This window comes from Ambystoma mexicanum, chromosome 3p (genome assembly GCF_040938575.1).
Source record: "Ambystoma mexicanum isolate Mex_15411 chromosome 3p, UKY_AmexF1_1, whole genome shotgun sequence".
Lineage (NCBI taxonomy): Eukaryota > Metazoa > Chordata > Amphibia > Caudata > Ambystomatidae > Ambystoma > Ambystoma mexicanum.
In genome coordinates, this window is record NC_090925.1 from 413,592,045 (window position 1) to 413,610,199 (window position 18,155).

Consider the following 18,155-nt stretch of genomic DNA (forward strand, 5'->3'; position numbering starts at 1 on the left):
AACTATGAAGTCTTGATAGTGATGGGCAAAAAAGCAAAACTATTAAATGTGTTTTTGTACCCTGTAACCTACCTTCCGAGTGGCACAAACTGCAGGGATTCATTTACTCTGTTGTCCCCCTTCTCCCATGAACACATTTAATTTCAGCTTCTTATTTACTGGCGACAATGAGTAAGTGGCTTTCCATGTCAGCATTTTATATCATTATGTGTATAACTGTGTCCTTTTACCCTAAATACAAAGCACAAACCTCTTGCCTCCCACTTTGTCTTTGCTAGGCATATGTAGTCCAATTAAAAAATGATAAAGTATTGAGCCCAGATAAATGCGGTCTTGATCAGGGCTTTATGCAGATTCTGACGCATTCCATTCAATATTATATTAGATCTTGCAATGGAGAACAAATTCAGTCCCATTCATGATATTTTATCTAATTAGAGTATGCTGTTATTGGAAATGATGACTAAAATGGGTGAGGGAGTTTTGGAAGCTATGCTCACCCTCATTGTCAACTCTTTAAAATGTCAAACAGGGGGTCATGAATACTTTATCGATCATGGATGATTCCATCCAAAAAATAGGAAAGCTCTTTCATAATTGTCCATTAATATTCTTGAAACTAGAGTCAAGAGGTTGATAAATGCTAGGGAGCCTTTGGGAAATCAGGTCATTGAGGTTCAACCCGCAGGCAGTTTAATCAGGTCCATACTCCCTATTTGTGTGGAGGCAGAGTCATATTCTATATGTCCTCAGAGGAAGGTTTCCTCTATAGTTGTGGCTCCAACTCTAGCCCCCGTTTTTCTTCTAGTGTTTTGGGCAAGACTGATATTTTGAATCTGACACCCGCTGTGGCGCCCTATGTGGGAGTCATTATAGATGTCTCAGTGTTGCAGAAAGGAAATATGGACTCTACTATCACCCTGTTCAACAAAACTAGTCATTGTGTTAATATAAATCTTATGAGACCAAGTATCAATTTGAATTGTGTTTTGATGACCAGAAGGGTAGGGTGGGTCGGGAGGACAGAGAAGACTATTGGGGGCGATTTTATTGTAGTTACTTTTGCTAGTCACCCGCACCACAATCATCTGATTAACTCCAATCTGTCCAGAGGTCTTAGAACCAATGGGGAAACTTCATGTAGTAAATTAGTTCCACTGGCTTTTTTTTATCCCTCAGTTATCAAAGTAGTAAGGCCGGGTGAGCTCCCTCCTCACTCTCTTGAGGAGTAGAAGAGGGCGTTTGGGAAGAGTACTATCCTCCATCTTGGAAGCAGGTCATTATTTTCCCTATTTTCAAAAAAATAATCCTACCAGCCTGTTGTCCTTTCACCTGATCTCTTGGTTAGATTCGTCCTTCAAAATATTTGATTGTGCTTGGGCACCTAGAGAAGTGGATTTCTGAAAATTCCATCTTAACGGATATAGTTGAGGTTTACACCAGAGGTTAGTACCTCGGAGCAAGCTTTAAATCTGTAACTAGTGGTTGTACACTCCATTTTTCTAAAGGGAGAGCCCATCTTTTTAGTCTTCATGGACCTGAGTACGGCCTTTGACAAGGTGAAGAGGGCAAAGCTGTCGGCCGTGCTTGGGAACATGCTTGGGAATATGAAATGTCCAGGGAAATTATTCACCATGCTGCAAGAAATACACAGTAGGAATCAAGCTTGTGTTCGCTATGGGGCTGACAGGTTGTGTACAAAATATTTTGATGTACATCTTGGGGTCCTCCAGGGATGTGTTATGGTTCCAGTCATTTTTACTCTATATACGAATGGCCTTATATATAGAGGCTGTAGTGGACACCAATGTTGATTTTCCAAAGGTTGGGGAAGACCGTTTCCAATTCTGGTCTACTGTGACGATGCGAGAACTCCTATTGCCCTCTGTTAGGACCGTAATCTCTATAACGCCAACAATTATCTAGTAAATTAAATACCATGTTGGACAATGGCATATGGCCCCATATGTAGGAGGCCAGATTGAAATTGATATATTTGCATCTAATTGACGCTTTTGTGTTTTTCTATTACACGCACAGCTAGATGGTTTACAAGTAAGACGTGGTAGCAGACATACATAACGGTGCGGACAGAAAAGGAAGATCGCAACGGCATCCCACGCATTATAACTGGATTGAAGAGGTATTCATCATATATGGCGAACAGTTCATATTAATGTATGTACCTGTAGAGGTACATACACTCCGATTAACATTTGAACCATAAGAACAGTAATTCTTCTATATAACAGAGGAAATTGACCGACATGTCTACTCCTCTTTATATCACCTAAAGAAACACTGTGCCAAAAAGACTGAAAGACTGACGACGGCAATATCGAAAAGAAGCGTAATTCTTCATCAAATTACGGGATATGCGTTTGCGCATGTGCTCTGCAGGCTACCTTAAGCATTTAAGATTTACACCTATAAACTGAACTAAAATTATAACAAGCGTTATACCAACTTGTTACAGTGCAGGTTGATCTGAAAATAATACGATAATCAATCCTTGAACACGTAGATCTGATTCCCAAATGAATGAATTATTGAAACATGAAACACAACGCGGCTTCCAAGATATTTTGCAAAGGTAAAACTAAATATAGAGTTTACAGTCTTTTTGCAGTCATAAATGGTTCATTCCTCGCAGAGAAACCCACCAGCGAGAGAACTATGAAAGAAAGAATCTCCAAACACTGAATTAGATCTGAAAAGGTTAGTGTTCTAGTGTAACTCACCAATGCACACACTGCATATATAGTTCTAATACGTGAACTTGACCCACTAGGTTCTGTATTAAAAGTTTGTAATTTTTTATGTCTTAGGGCCTCATTACACGGAAGGCGGTAACGGTTAACCGTCACCGGTAATGGTACCGGTGACCGTTAACCCTTACCGCCTTAGTACAAGGTCCCTTTGCGGGTCGGTACTTTAACGCCTGCTTTTTAGCAGGCGTTAAAAACCAACCCGCAAAGGGACCAGGGTGCTAATTACGGTACCGCAATTTGCGGTACCGTAATTAGCATCTTCTCCATTCCCATTATGCCCTATGGGGCAAAAATGGGAATGGGGAAGGGCAATGGGGGAAGGGGGAATTACCGCCCCGCCAACGTTGGAATAGGGCAGTAATTTCCCTTTCCTCCAAGGCGGTGCCGGTATTTTACCTAATAGCACCTTGGTCCACCGCCTACCATGTAATGAGGCCCTTAGTGTTTGGTGCACAGGGCAAATGGTGAATGTGCCCTGATTTCCACTGTGTTAAGCCTCCTGAAGACGAGTTTTGAAGAATCACTGATTAAAGACCAATGCTGGTTTTCTTTAACACCTAGAAACACAAATCTGTGTTGACGCCCCATGAGAAAAAGATCTATAGATGGAGACTGATTTTTGCTGTCACCTGTGCTACTAACATCACAAAAGCATCTAATTATCATTTAACATCCTGTGTTAGATGCTTGAGTTGCATTATTTATGCCTCATTCAAAACGCGATGTAATAACTTTTTTTTTATGTAACTGCTTGGCTTGTTTTTTATTGATTTTAAAATGTATGTAAAAGTGTATATTAATTAAAATATGTTTTTTATAATTGAACTTGGTGTATGGCTGTACACACAAGAATTGACAGCCTGTGGGTGCCCTTTGGGCTTTGAGTTACTGACATCCTGTGTGGTTGGAAGTAGGGTAGCTTGTTGTGGACATTGTTCTTTTCCAGCTCTTGGTAGATGGCACTCAGCCCACTCGTACACCTAGCATTCCTAGATCTGGAATTAGGAGAGTTCACCCAAACCCGAGCCTAGGCGGTACCCATGTCACCCCGCTGTGGTGACGAGCTTCGTGGGTGCCTTGCTGATGTGCCCTCCTGTGCCCTAAAATGACCTGCGGTGGAACTGGCCCGATCCCCTCCCCAGAAGCGGAGAAAAGGCCACTGTCCCACCACGGACTGAGGTCCCAGAACGCAGCCCCTGAAAGCCAGAGAGACGTGCAACTGCTGAACTTGAACCTGCAAGCCAACTGGACTTGACTGGTGAAGTTTGGTCCAGACTGCGTCGAGGGTCGGTGAGTTCTTGTTACACTTAACGGTGTCCCCTGGCGCATCGATAGATGTTTACAAGTGTCACTCAAGGGCCACTCTCCTTTGTTAGGGTAGCCTGTGTTACCATCCTATTCCTGATTCCTGGAAATCACAAGCTTTATTCTTCGTCACCTCACCCACCTTCCTGAGCCACTACAGCCCCTTGAAGAGACCCGTTTTGTACTTTAACGCACAATCGAGTGCTGCCATGCTGAACGTAGCTTATGGGCACAAGGCTCCACACTTTGTAGGGATAGGACTGCCTATTAGTTAGGGTTTGGTTTGCTGAAGAACTGCCTAAAGTATATTTGCACTGTCTGACCCTCTTCTGTTTCAGGCTGCGGATTTCTACTTGTTCAATATCACTTTAGGTTAATAGTTACTGTATATATATTCCCTACTATTTGGTTGTGTTAGATTGTTAATAATTACTGTGGTTTCATCTTGTGTTTGACGTAAAAGGCCTTTAATAAATGTATATGTATTTTTGATACATACATCTGACTGAGAGTATTTTGTCGTGTTGTTTACTGTGTGTGCTCATTGTAGAGTTTCGATCACTCTCACCCCTCCTGAGACCTAGTCTTGACCACCGCCAATGCTACCTTAATTGGTCTGGCTTGTCCAGAAGGTTACCCTGTTCCAAGAAACTGAACCTCTGCCCACCAGGACAGGGTTAGGAAATCCATCTTAACACCCTCCAAAAGCTATTACATGCCTATTCAGGTTTTATGAATGATTTAGGGCCTCATTACGAGTAGTGAGGAATGGGTTTAACGGCACCGGTAATGGTGCGGGCGCCGTTAAACCCACTCTGCACTATTACGAGGTTCCCTCGCGGGACCCGCTCTGGACGTCTGGTTTTTCCAGACGTCCATAGCGGGTTCCTCGAGGGAACCAGAGAGCTAACAACGGGCCCGTAAATGACGAGCCCATTGTTAGCTCCCTCCCCATTCCCATTGAGCCCTATGGGGGCTCGAATGGGAATGGGGAAGGACCGGGCCTGGGTTGGCTGAAGGAGGAATTACAGGCCCTCCAAACTCGGAATGGCCTGGTAATTCCCCATTCGGGGAACCTGGACCCAGACAAGATTTTGGAGGCAGCCATGGCGCTAATAGCGCCATGGCTGCCTCCAAAGTCGTAATGAGGCCCTTAGACTTGAAGATTAACACTGAGAAGTCTGAAGTGATGGCTTGTGGGAAGGGTAAAAAGCAAATTAAGATGAATCCTATGTTATGCAATGGAGAAGTTATTTCAAGAGTCCAGGAATTCAACTATCTGGGCATCCAATGTTCTGCTGTGGTCTCTGGTTCCGCACAAATGTCCAAACAAAAAATTAAGATGAGCCAAGCCTTGGGGGGCCGTTCACGTTTCATTGCCATCTGTCAAGGGTGTCAAGTATATTTGGCAAAGGCGAAGGCAGTGACCAATGATGGGGCCTCACTGTGGGGTATAGTTTTCTCCAACAGCTATACAGGTGTAGGAAAATCTTTTCTTTAAAGAAATCCTGTGCCTTCCTGTTTCCGTGCCTAATTTTCCCTTGCATACTGAACTGGGTATCAGTTATTTGGAAGATGACTGGGTTGTGGCCCCGATTTTCCACTGGCTTTGCATTTAGACCAATGGCAAAGCAGGTCTATCCCATTTAATTATAACATTTCTACTGGATAGGGGTCATTGGTCCAGGATTCCTTGGTTGCAGTATGTATGGAAAAAGGTCTCTTCCCTGAATGCACCTTCACTTTTTCCTCCTGATATCTTATTGTCCAATTTGGAGAACCTTTTCGATGTGACTTCTTTTAGTATTTTGGTTAAAGAACAGCATGAGTCCACTGAATTATGGGAAGCAGCTAATCGATTGATTGCATCCATTAGCCAGGTGAACTCACTGCAATTCTTTCTTAATCTGAGTTTCCAAAAATCTGATTGGTGGCTGATTACTCAGGCTTATTTTAATTGCGTAAGGCTTTGTGCTCATACGGCTAATTGGAAAGGTTTTCCCAGCAGTAAGAGCTGCCCCTTGTGTGGGTATGTGTTGGGGGATGTTTTGCATTTTGTAATCTTTTGTCCTGCCTATGATAAAATCAGACTATCATCAATATTTTCCAGTGCTTAGGTACTTTAATTTTAATCAGTGCCACCTTGCTGTGTTATTTTTATTACAACCAGATTCCCTGTCGTTTGCTTGGGCTATGTTAATGTCTTTAAGGAGGGCCATGTTCGTCAGGATAACTATTCTTATACAGTTAAATATTTTAGATAGTTGAGAACTTTTAAGTATTCGTTTCAACTGCTCTGACTTTTTGTGCTTGTCATCATAGATTTTCATTTTTGCAACCGTTACGTTATTTTTACTGTGTGTATTTTAATTATTGTTTGATGGATTTGGTTTTATCCAAGTGGACATATTTTCATTCATATTTTATTAGAAATGTTGATTTCTAAATCACATTGCCAATGTTGGTTGGCTCTATAATCCTAATGCTCCCCCGTCAAGATTTTATCATATCTAGAAATGTGATGCCCCTTCCTTAATCTTACCCCGTGGAACCTGCTTTAATCTCAGATTACTGGAAATGCCTGATTTTGAAGAAATCCACCCTCTAAAAAGGGAAAATTGTATTTGTTCCAATGGTTCAAACCTGTACATTGTTTGTGTCTCTATGAAAGATGGTAGGATATGGTACACATAATGCGTCTGATCCACTATAGGCAAACAGTGTTGATGTTGAAGAGCTTGTTGGTGCTCTTGCTACTCTCAGAAGCCAATTTGAATGCTGCCCTTGCATTTTATAATAATAATAATAATAATAATAAGGATATTGTAATGCATGTCCTACCCGACCCCAAGACCTTCTGTCAAACACTCACACTTGGAGGAAAGCAAGGGAATGTAAAACCCCTTTTTTAAACTATAACACAGACTTATCCTCCTGTCCCTTTAATATCATAAACTACTGTGATACCCAATCTTTTCCTTCCCTGTTAAACACATTTACTGATGGAACCAGAGTAAAAGAACTAGAACCACCTTCTTATCATGAGATACACAGGGCCTCATTCTGAGTGCGGCAGTAAGGGGTTAATGGTGCCAGTAAGGATGCCAGTGCCGTTAACCCCTTACCACTGCATTCCGAGGTCCTTTAGCGGGTCCCGCTAAGGGACCAGGGAGCTAATAGCGGGCCTGTTATTAGCTCCCTCCCCATTCCCATTGAGCCCTATGGGGGCTCGAATGGGAATGGGGATGGCTTCCCTGAATGGGGAAACACCGGGTCCTTCAAGGTTGGAATGACCCGGTAAGTCCCCATTCAGGGAACCCGGACACGGACCCAAGTTTGGAGGCAGCTATGCCGCAAATAGCGGCATGGCTACCTCCAAACTCGTAATGAGGCCCACAGTCTTCTTTTCCCCAAGTATCAATCAAGTACTGTGACGAAGAAGAGGAAATCAAGAGGAGTACAGGTTTCCCATGAGGAACAACACTATGGTACTGGGTCAAAGAAGATGCATATAAAGGCACATCGACATCATCATAGGCCATGTCCCACTGACAAGGTCAGGCAGGGTCCTGCAATTGAAATCAACCATGCACACCTGCAGCTTATCAAGTCTTCAGGAGAGTATAAAAGGAACCCTAGCAATCAGCAAAGAGAGATATTTGCAAGGAGAGCTGAGGAGCTGTGGCTGCCCAGGACTAGCTGGAAGAAACAGGGATGCTGAGACACTGAGGGTCTGTGTTAGGAAGCATCCGGAAGAAGCATGGCTAATGACCCCTGTTTCCAGCAAAGAAGAGAAGTCCAAAGAAGTCAGCCAGGAGGCGTGCTGATCCCTTCAAACATCGTTAAAATTAAATGCTTGTTCCCCTGGGCCAGGACAGGAGCCCATGAATGTCTGAGGGGCAGGTGGGGAGAACCTCAGATAACAAAGACGTTAACCCAAGAATGAAGAAAACACCTCTGGTGAGTGAAGCGCAGTAAGAGCCAAGTGTGTATTGAAGCAAGCAAGCAAGATGCAACGTTGCAGACTAAACGTGCAAGACTGGAGATGCGTTGGGTAGAATTGACAAATTGAATTACAAGGATAGATAGTGGCAGAGTGGTCGCGTGTATGAATACATGTTCTTGATTGACTCTGTGTAAGAAAGAAGGTGTCTGCAAAGAGTGCAGGTGTGCGTTGACACAAAAAGTGAGCGAAATAGAGATCCTAAAAAGGGGGAACTGTGCGAAAAATGAGGTGGGAGCAAAATTGCTAAAACTGATAGAAAAGTGTTGACAACAAACAAAGTGTGTTGGAAAAGCCTTCAGGTGGCCATCAGGCGGGAGATTAATCCAGGATGGCTGCAGAAATCCCAGAATAAGGAAAGAAAAGCATTGGGGTGGCCACCAGGCAGGCAGGAGATTGATTCAGGCTGGCCGCAGATACCTCAAAATAAGCAAAGATTGTTGGAAAAGCATTGGGCTGGACACCAGGTGGGAGATTGATCCAGATTGGCTGCAGAGACTGCAGTATAAGAAACAGAGAACTCTATTAAGGATAAAGCACCTGGCTGTGTGACCTGCAATCAGTGGACTGTGCGGTCTGACAACTGCGCCACGACCAGGGGAGCCCAATTGAAAGCACGGAGCTGCATGATCTAACTAAGGAAAAGCTAAAAGGAATTGGTTCAGAAAGGGGAACATACCAGGAAAAGATACAGTGAACTTATTTTGCCAAGTAACTTTTTGCTAAGTGAACTTTGCGCCAAGTGAACTTTTCTTTGCCAGGTGAGAGACTTGTGGAACTTTATACTCCTAAGTGCCTTAAACTTGGGGAAGGGAGCTGCAGAAAAGCTCCATTGTCACATTAAAGTTACTTTGAACACTATTGAGTTGGCCAAATTCCATTCACCCTATTATTCTGTAGAAGTGAGAACACGCATAGGTTTTGACACAGATAGTATTTTGTTTTGGACTGACAAACTTTAGGGAACATTCCCATCGTATAGTTAGGGCAAGTTAGGCATTACCCCCATCCTGAGCATTGAGAATAAAGGTTTAAAACTGTGTTTCAATTGTCTGTGTCGTCTCTTGATACCATGCCTGTCTCACACAAGAGACAAATAAACTTTGTGATATCCATTATATAAATGGTCACTGTTATTAATAAGTATGTGGCAATAGCATACTTGAGGCTTTTTTTATATAGTAGCAGACATTTTGAGCTGAATCAGTTCTAGAAACTTCTAATTTTGGCAGAAAAGCTGCAGTAAACACCCTCAGGATGCAGGTGTGGACTTCAGAACAGAAATTGGGCTTAGGGCAGACAGGGCAGAGTGCCTCTACTGTTGGATTGCCTTATAGTGTGATGGAGGAAGAGCCTACTTACCGAAGGTCTTGAGGAAGTGAGACTAAACAATTTCGCAGACATCCAAATGTTAACCAATTCATGCCTGGGCCACAGAAAATAACCCCTGTAGCCGCCAGGACGGCAACCTCCCTTCCCACAGCCCTGACAAATCATCATCGTCCATTTGCCCTCTTAACTTCCCTTATTTTGGATTTTAACAATGCACTGTTTTAAAAAGTACACCAGCCATAATAAAGTACTTAGACAAATAAAGAAATCCTTAGAGAAATATGTTAAGCAAAAAGAGTGTGATGGTAGTCTTATGTTTCTCCATCTTGAATCAAAGACTTAAAATACAAGAATTCATTTCCCTGGAAGGCTATAAAAATGGGCTGAGGGTTTCAGTACTTAAAAAGACACAAAAGAAAATATAATCTGTGAAACGATAACCTTGTTGTTTTTAATTGTTTTACAAAGGCACACTTCATACATTATGTGCGGAAATGCAACATTTTACAGAAAAATAAACACTTTTTGGTGTGTCAAATAGGCACACGAGAAAATAAGGGCGATTGGTTAAAACTTTTTGCGACGAACGTAGCAATTTGAGCAGCTAACTGTGCCTTGTGTGTGCTTTCAGGATAAACATTCTTATCACTGGAACGTTAAGAAGGTGTTGCCCAAAACATTGGCTGCTTAAATGAACCATCATATACAAAATATCTCTCACATTAAAGGCACAGCAACACTAACAAAGTGAGTGGGGAGTTGTGGCCCACCCCCCCTCCCTCCGCGCGGTCCATCTAGTGGGCTGCTTGGGAGGCAAGGAGAGGGGGTGGTATTTGTCTCCAGAGTGTAACAGGGGTTTGGGACGTCACAGGATGGCTGGCCTTGCGGGGACACGCTGAAAACACAAAAGAATCTGTATTATATAGTATACACACGGCAGCTGGTGCCCGTGGGGCACCCTTAAGTGTTGGGCCTTGTATATCTGCAAAGACTGCACACACCTGGGGCTAGCCCTGTATTTGTATGCAGTCCTGAATCAAACAACGCTGCGAATTATTGTGCACAGGTGTAGGACCCCTGCAGGTCATGAACTTGCTACCGCACTACGGCAAGGCTAAACCATCACATCACTACCACCCCAAAACCAGAGAATTCTCCTTGGGGTCTTGTGCGAAAAACAGCAGACTCACTCTACTTCCGCAAATGTGTTTGAAAAAACAAAGCATTTGGGCTCTGCCTGCCCAGCCCCACAACAGAGAGTCTGTCTAGCAGGCTGCCGGCCATGGGACCTGGAGACGGCCTGCAAGCGCCATGTCCATGGTCTGCTTTTCTAGCGTGCTTTCAGCAGTGGAATCCCAACTGGAGGACTTTCCGGGGCTCCAACTGGGGATGGTCCACACCCTGCAATTGAAATCAAGCGCAGCACACCTGCATCCTGAGGGGTGAGACGGCCGGTAGGAAATCTCCCATTGTACATGTTTGGGAATGCGGATGCAGTTACACCAACATGTCCCATGACAAGCAGCCCCACCATCACATTCCTCGGGGGCTCACTCGACACCAGAGCCTTACTGGTGATGACCACTCTGGAAGCTTTCTTCTGGATATTTTGTAGTCTATTAGTTGTGGTGAATGGGAGCCAGAGCATAGAGTCTGGCCTATCTAGCAGAAGTCATCCAATGGCCAGCCTGGCCCACAGAGCAGATGACTTGCTCATGGCCACTGACTGCTGACCATATCTCAGGCTTTAGGTTGTTATCTTCACTTTTCTGCAGTGTGGGGCCCAATGGATAATCATGGGTTCCCATGTCTCATCAGTGGGCTCTGCCTGTGTTTGTCGCATGGATCAGTCCTAACCTCTTTGTTGCTGAATTCATGTTTCTGGCTGCTGAGTAACATCACCCGAAGGCATAGCCTGTAGTGTTGAAATGATGCTGATGACACAGAGATTATGCCTCGTTTATTCCAGGCAGGCCAAGGACATCCCTAGGCTCCTTGAAGACGTAAGAGATCAAACTCACCATTTGGGTGGGTAACAATTGCCTGATAATTAACCTCAGCCAGATGAAAATAAGGATGTGGGGTACTGAAATACTGGAGACTTCTAATGTGGTGGCGTCTTTCGTACTTTCAAAACACCTACACTGGTTACCAATCATTTCTGTGTGTCGTACACATTGGGCCTCATTACGAGTCTGCCCGTCCGGAAACAAGGGTGCTGGTAGCAGCGTACCGGCAGACTACAACTCTGCCTGCTGGTGCAGATGCACCAGGCAGGTCTGACCTACCGAGCGCATCTGCCACAGTAGACACATTTGTCATGGAAGCAGTGCCGGTGCTTCTGAGTCCCCATCGTGGGAATGAGGACTAACATTTTTTTTCCGTCGCCTGATATCCCGGGGCCGCCGTAATGGCACCGGGATCTCAGGCGGCGGAAATAGTGTTAAAGTCCGCTGGCCACCGCCGCTGGCACCCGCGGGTTAATGCCGGACTTGGAATGAGGCCCATTGTCGGGAATGGTCTTCACATACTCTTTGAAGCATTGAGCCACTTTGACTGTCTTCTCCTGTGGTGCAGCAAAGGACATCCTTGCTTAACGTAAGTTACACAGAATAGACACGCCATACACCATGCTTAAGGGCGTTCCACCCACTTTTGGGTTGTTACACTTTCTCGAGCGAGGTTCCAGAGGCATTGATAAACTGCTCCCTACTAAAGGTTGTACAAGTTATTTGTTGCTGTATTCTGGCCTGCATTTCCACATGCAGTAATTACCACCACTGCATGGTGGTATCTGAGAACTTCTGCGTGGTTTTGAGTTTACTAGTCCTACTCTGGTAAACTAATAGCATAGTAAACATAAGGAATTTTAGAAATACAGAAATACCATGTTTCTTGTTTTCCAAAAACATTTTAAAATGCATTCCCGTCACTGATTGGGGGAGGGAAATGCATAAGGGACAGGAGCAGTTCACACTGAAGAATAATTCACTTGAGCAGGGGCGGCTTGTCCATTATAGGCGATTGGGTATCAACACTAAGCACTCCCTTAGCTTCAACAAGCAGCTGAGGGAGCGCGCCTGGCTGGCTTGAACTTTCAAATGGAAACAACATTTCCCTTTGACAGTTCGTGGTACATTGCACATGTCCTATGGGCCTTGCAAGTGTAAGAGAGAGTGAGTGAGGGTCGAAAGAGAAAGAGAAAATGAGTAAGTGTGTGAGTAGAGCAGCAGAGTGAGCGAGGACGGGTGGTTAAAGAGAAAGTGAGTCAGAGTGCATGTGGAGAGAGCAGAGAAAATGGAGGGTGGAAGGAGTGTAATGGTCATTTGGCAAATTTGCCGTATACTAATTTGTTTCATCTTTTGGGGTGAAGGGCCAGCCTCTAGGGATTAATGCAGATTTAGTGGAAAGTGTCCCTGGTGCCACCTTATTGTTAAAATGACAGGTCAACTAATTCAAGAAGGCAACATACTGCTACACTGGTCAAGATGGTTTCTCCATTATGGGCGATGGGGCACCAACCCGCTACCCGTTATGGATGAGCAAAGCCATCCCTGTGAAAACACTGAACGCTCCTGGCCTGGCTTTCACTGTCAAAGGGAACTCTAGTTTCCCTCAGCAGTTCTTGTACCCCAGCCCACATGTCCACTGAACGACGCCAAGCAAGGAGTGTTTCTACTTTCCCAGACTTCTATGGCCCAATGGATGCAGGCTGGGGTATTGCAGTTCTAGAAGTACTTAGGGGAACTCCTGCACCTCCGCACACATTCACATGGTCTGGTTCATCGAGAAGGGAGCGCTCCGTCTCTTGCGTGCATGTGCAGGAACCAGAAAGCTCTCCCTGTTTCATGTTTCTGCTAAGCTGGAGCCAGAGATCCGGTGTGGAAGCCTGAGACAAACGTACTTTAGACCGGGCCTGCAGGTAAGTAAAACAAAATGTATGTATCGGTGTATGTACATGTGTGCATGACAACATGTGAATGAATAAGTGTATGTTGTTAGAGTGCACTCATGAAAGACAGAATATATGTTGTATGGGTGTGTGTGAAAGAGAGAGTGTATGTTGTATTGTTGCGTGGGTGAAAGAGAGTGTATGAATGTTGTTGAGTTAATGTGTAGGAATGCTGAATGAATGTGTGGTTCTTTGCTTTAGTGTGCTGGGGATCGTGCTTCAGATTTGAGAGAGGTGAGGTCTACCTTTGTACAGTAGACCATAGCAGCCAGCTTGGTTATATTTTCTTACCATGGCATAAAATGTAATTCAAAGCCAGGATGAGTGTTATTACATTGCTAGACTTGCATACATTGCAGCAGCCAGTCTGCTTATATGTTCTTAGTGTGGAATGGCATTTGTTACTCAGCTTCAAGGGTAAAGCAAACATAAGTGTTATTACGTTGCTAGACTGGCTTAAATTGGTGCAGCCAGCCGGGTTATTTTTGGGCTGTGGCAAGGCATTTTGCACTGCCATCAAGGTTAAAGCAAACATGATAATGTTATCATGTGACTAGACTGGCCTACATTGGTGCAGCTATGCTGGATATATTTTATTGGCAAAGCCAATAGGAGTATGTTCTTATATGTCATTACTTGCATATATTGGTGCAGCCTCAGTGGACATGCATGGCTGGCATAGCCAGCATGAAAATGTGTTTTTATACTGGCATTTATTGTGGGCAAAGGCATCAAGAAAATAAGTTGGAAAATGCTTCTGTGTACTATTGGTGACTTGCTTGCTTTCTGTGTTACCGTACAAAACCGAATGCAAACTATGACACAATTATTTGCAGAAAGTATGCTGTAAAATGCACCATTTTAACTCATCTTTTTTAAAATGTTTGCCGGACAGAATCCATGTACCCCATTGGTGGGTTTGAGCACTCCCTCGCTATGCTCGGTCACTGCCACATATTAGTGGGAAACATTTACAACACTCCAATTAAACAACTCTCCATGTCCAATGACACCATTGTTCAACCGAAGTCTATGCAGAGCCAGAGATCATGTCTTTACTGTGGTGACATTTACTGCACCGGCCTTTCCCTTAAAGTGAAGGTCACAGAACACTTTCCCTCATTACCCACCATGACCTGCTTCATGGAAGGCGGTGCACACTTCTGCCCCAACCCCTACCTAATCCTTCAAAGTAGGGGGGTTCCACATCTTCACCTCCCCGAAACTCTCTCAACCCCTCCTCCCACCTCCTGCACCACTCACCTTATTCAGGACCTCCAAATCCACGTGGACGCCACCTCACTAGCAAGCATCGGGGGAAAGAAGAGGGATATGGCAGCAAGTATAAACATCATAAATATTATTCTCCTTCCGTTTCAATATTTACTTTGCACACACATGTCCCCCTTCTGTCCTCTGTTAAAATCAAATGTTAATATTGTTTGTTAAATCTATGCTTCAGTAACTCAATATTTTAGTAATTCTCTGCATTTGACACGCTCTTTGTGAGACTTAACTTATCCTTAACACTTCATTATGACCCAATACTGATTATGCAGAGCTCCGAGCTTATATTATGTTAAAAGGCTTTTGTACTGTGCCAAATCACCACAGTAGTATTCTCAGAGAGCCTAGCCTTGTGCCCCCACCACGGGTATCCATTGCTTAGTCTGCTGAAGGAAAGAAAAGGAGCGAGGGGAAAGTAAGTGGGACCACACACAGGGAGGGAGGGGTGCAGCAGGGGGAGAATGTTGGTGAGGCCTGTGTGTGTGTGTGTGTGTGTGTGTGTAATTCTCGTTAGGTGGACCATGGTTCTGCCAAAGGGAGGAGGTGGAGACGTCCTAAAGTGCTGCGATAATTGGGCTGTGTTTACACGGCAGATATGGAGAATTTAAAATGAGTGCGCAATGTACTGTAGGTTGAAGGCGGGGCTGGAGAGCGTGTGCTGTCTGTATGGAAATACAAAAGTTTGAAATGCTCTCTGGAAGCGCTGGGTAGTGGGTTGTTAGCAGCACGCATTTGGGTTGTCTGACACCTCAGACTCGCTATAAATAAATACCGCCCTACGTGCGCTTTGCAGGCGGGAAGCAGAGAGCGCGCTGACGAATCAGCTCAATTACCCCAACTAATAGGAACGGCGGAGGGCGCAGACAAGCCCCGCATCCAGGAGAACGCGCGCCGAGTCACATCCCGGGGAAATAGGCAGAACAATTTCAATGTCTTGATTTCCGCCTGCAATGCATGTGTGTAAACGATATAAGGCACATGTAATTGCTCTCTGGGGAGGAGGTGCGGCTAATCAGGTTAGCGCTGGAGTAAATATTTGGTTAATTGAAGATTGAAGATGCAGGTTCGCTCCTACGGCTACCACTGCGCTGAAGCCATGGAGTAGCTCCATTAAAATGCATGAGGAGAAATGACTCTGAGGCTGTCATTACAAAAACAGAAACAATACAGTGTGTGCCTAAGGTAGTGTAACACAGATGCTAAATCGGCGCACTGTCACCCTCAGGTATGATAAGCCGCATTAGTGCAGGCAGCTCAAGTGCCACATCTACCCACATTGCCGTCTCCTGAATACATGCACATTTCTTCTCAAGCAAGGAAACAAAAATGCAGAGAGGTATGTGGAACTGCGATTTGTCTTTCAACATACAGGTCACCAATTATTGGAAATTAATTGGTTGTGAGCCCAGTGCTGTAATTCACGAAAATCATAGGTGTAGCAGAACAAACATCACGCAATGCCTGACCCTTAAGCATATCCCAGGGAGCAGCATTGGGGCTGATTATGAGTTTGGCTGTATATGGTAAAACTGGCGGTAACGGAATTACCACCACTTTACCATTCCGCCGGAAAAGGAGTCAGGGCTAATTCCGCAAGCAGAATTAGCCCCGGAAGAACTAACATCAGCAAAATTACCACCAACATCCATCAAAATTAACGCCAGGGCTATTTAAGCTGGCAAAATTTCTGCACGTATTTCTGTTGTATTACAAGTAGAAATACGGTTGTATACTAATTGACCTTTTCACAATTGACCTCAGGAGAATTGACCTCGAGAGAATTGACCTAATTTAGAAGGTCAATTAGGACATATATGCGGGGGGCAATCCCCCGCATCTCCCCACCCAATCCAAAAACCCCTGCAATACCCCACCCAATCCCCTTATATTATTTATAATCTAAAACCAACCCAATACATATAGGTATAGTACAATTTTACCTAACCCCAAAAGTTCGACTCCCAAAAGTTCAACCCCCAATTTCCTGCATATTTATATGTATAGGGGTAAGGTAAGCGGGTGTGGGGGGCTTCCATCCACATATATATTTGCAGGAAATAAAAAAATTAAAAAACTTTTGGGAAGTCGAACCTTTGGGTTTGGTAAAATCACTTAGAACCATACATATATAAAATAACTAAAATAATATAAAGGTCAATTGTGCAGAATGTCAATTAGGACCACTATAATTAGGTAAATTGTGCAAAAGGTCAATTGTAAAAGGTCAATTTCGGTAATACCATAAAAATACTGCCGAAATACCATAGAAAATGGGCGGTAATTCTGCCAAAAACACGATGCAGTTACAATGCAAACAGATGCCAGAAATTAAGCCACAGGTGCACCCAATACACTCAAGAAGGCTACACAAGACACACACCTTGCCCATTCCAAAATGGGACATGCATATGCTGCGAATTTGCCTAGAGAGGCAGGAAGATCAGCACAGTTAACAGGGTGCAAAGAGGACAATGAGGAGGAGATGCCATGTAAGGCGAGCGCCCATACCCCAGGTCAGGCCCTCACCCTACACCTTGACTGACAACCAGCTGGTCACCCTGTACTGGCTGAAAAGGGAGACCATAGCTGAGCTGCTCACCTTAAACCTGGATGACCTAGAGAGCAGGATAAACATAAGAACAGCTGTACCCCCACTGTTGAAGCTTGTGTCTGTCGTGCAATGCCTGGCAACTGGCACCTTCCAGCATTCAGTAGCCATGCTGCACGATATGTCGCAGCCCACATTTTCCAACTTGCTTGTGCAGGTGCTGGATGCCCTCCTGTGCCATGTGTCCCAGTACATCTCCCAGCCCATCAGCTGGCACAGCAGCATGTCATGAAGGCACAGTTTTATGCAGTTGCTCAAACGCCCAATGCCATTGCCGCCCTCAACTGTGCCCATGTGGCGTTGGTGACCCCCAGGCACATGAAGGGGTATACTGCAACTGGAAGCAGTATCGCTCCCTCAATGTCTACGTCAGCTGGGATCCTGACCTCTTCATCAAACACTGCTGTGCCCGCATCCCTGGTTCCACCCATGATGCCTTGGGCCTGCACAACAGCACACTGCCTGGATACATGGAGAGGCACAGAGGCCCACGGATTTGGATAGTGGGTGAATACAAGTGCCATCACACAAATTGATCTTGCAGGACTACAGAGATGCATTCTGAAAGGGGGGTGCATAGCCACAACTAAAAATGCATGTCCTGTTAATGCCCTGCACATGCAGGACCTGCCCCTTCACAACACAAATGACTGTCTACAACCCACCTGACTTGGACATAATGGAGAATGCTGCATGAATTTGCAAGCGCACATTGCCCCAACAGACAGCCTAACAGCACACACACGACTACATGTAACACAATGCAACATTTTGTATCTGTATGGATTCAACCACAAAGTACAACACTGCACCATAAAAATGTAACACTGATGGTAGTAATGGCATGTACACAGGTATATGACGCTGTCATGGAAAAAAGTCAGACAACAGAAACCT

General features: G+C 44.6%; 1 long non-coding RNA gene across 3 annotated transcripts in view; it reads left to right on the plus strand.

The window, feature by feature from the left end:
* The window catches only part of LOC138580506 (uncharacterized), a 693,565-nt gene that overhangs the window by 452,018 nt on the left and 223,392 nt on the right, over positions 1 to 18,155 (plus strand). For 2 of the 3 annotated variants that reach the window (XR_011304275.1, XR_011304276.1), the window contains one exon: positions 2,041 to 4,535. The exons of the other annotated variant lie outside the window; for it this stretch is intronic. This is a non-coding gene — a long non-coding RNA (uncharacterized lncRNA). Of the gene's footprint in view, positions 1 to 2,040; positions 4,536 to 18,155 lie in introns of those variants that run through there. 3 annotated transcript variants of the gene reach the window in all.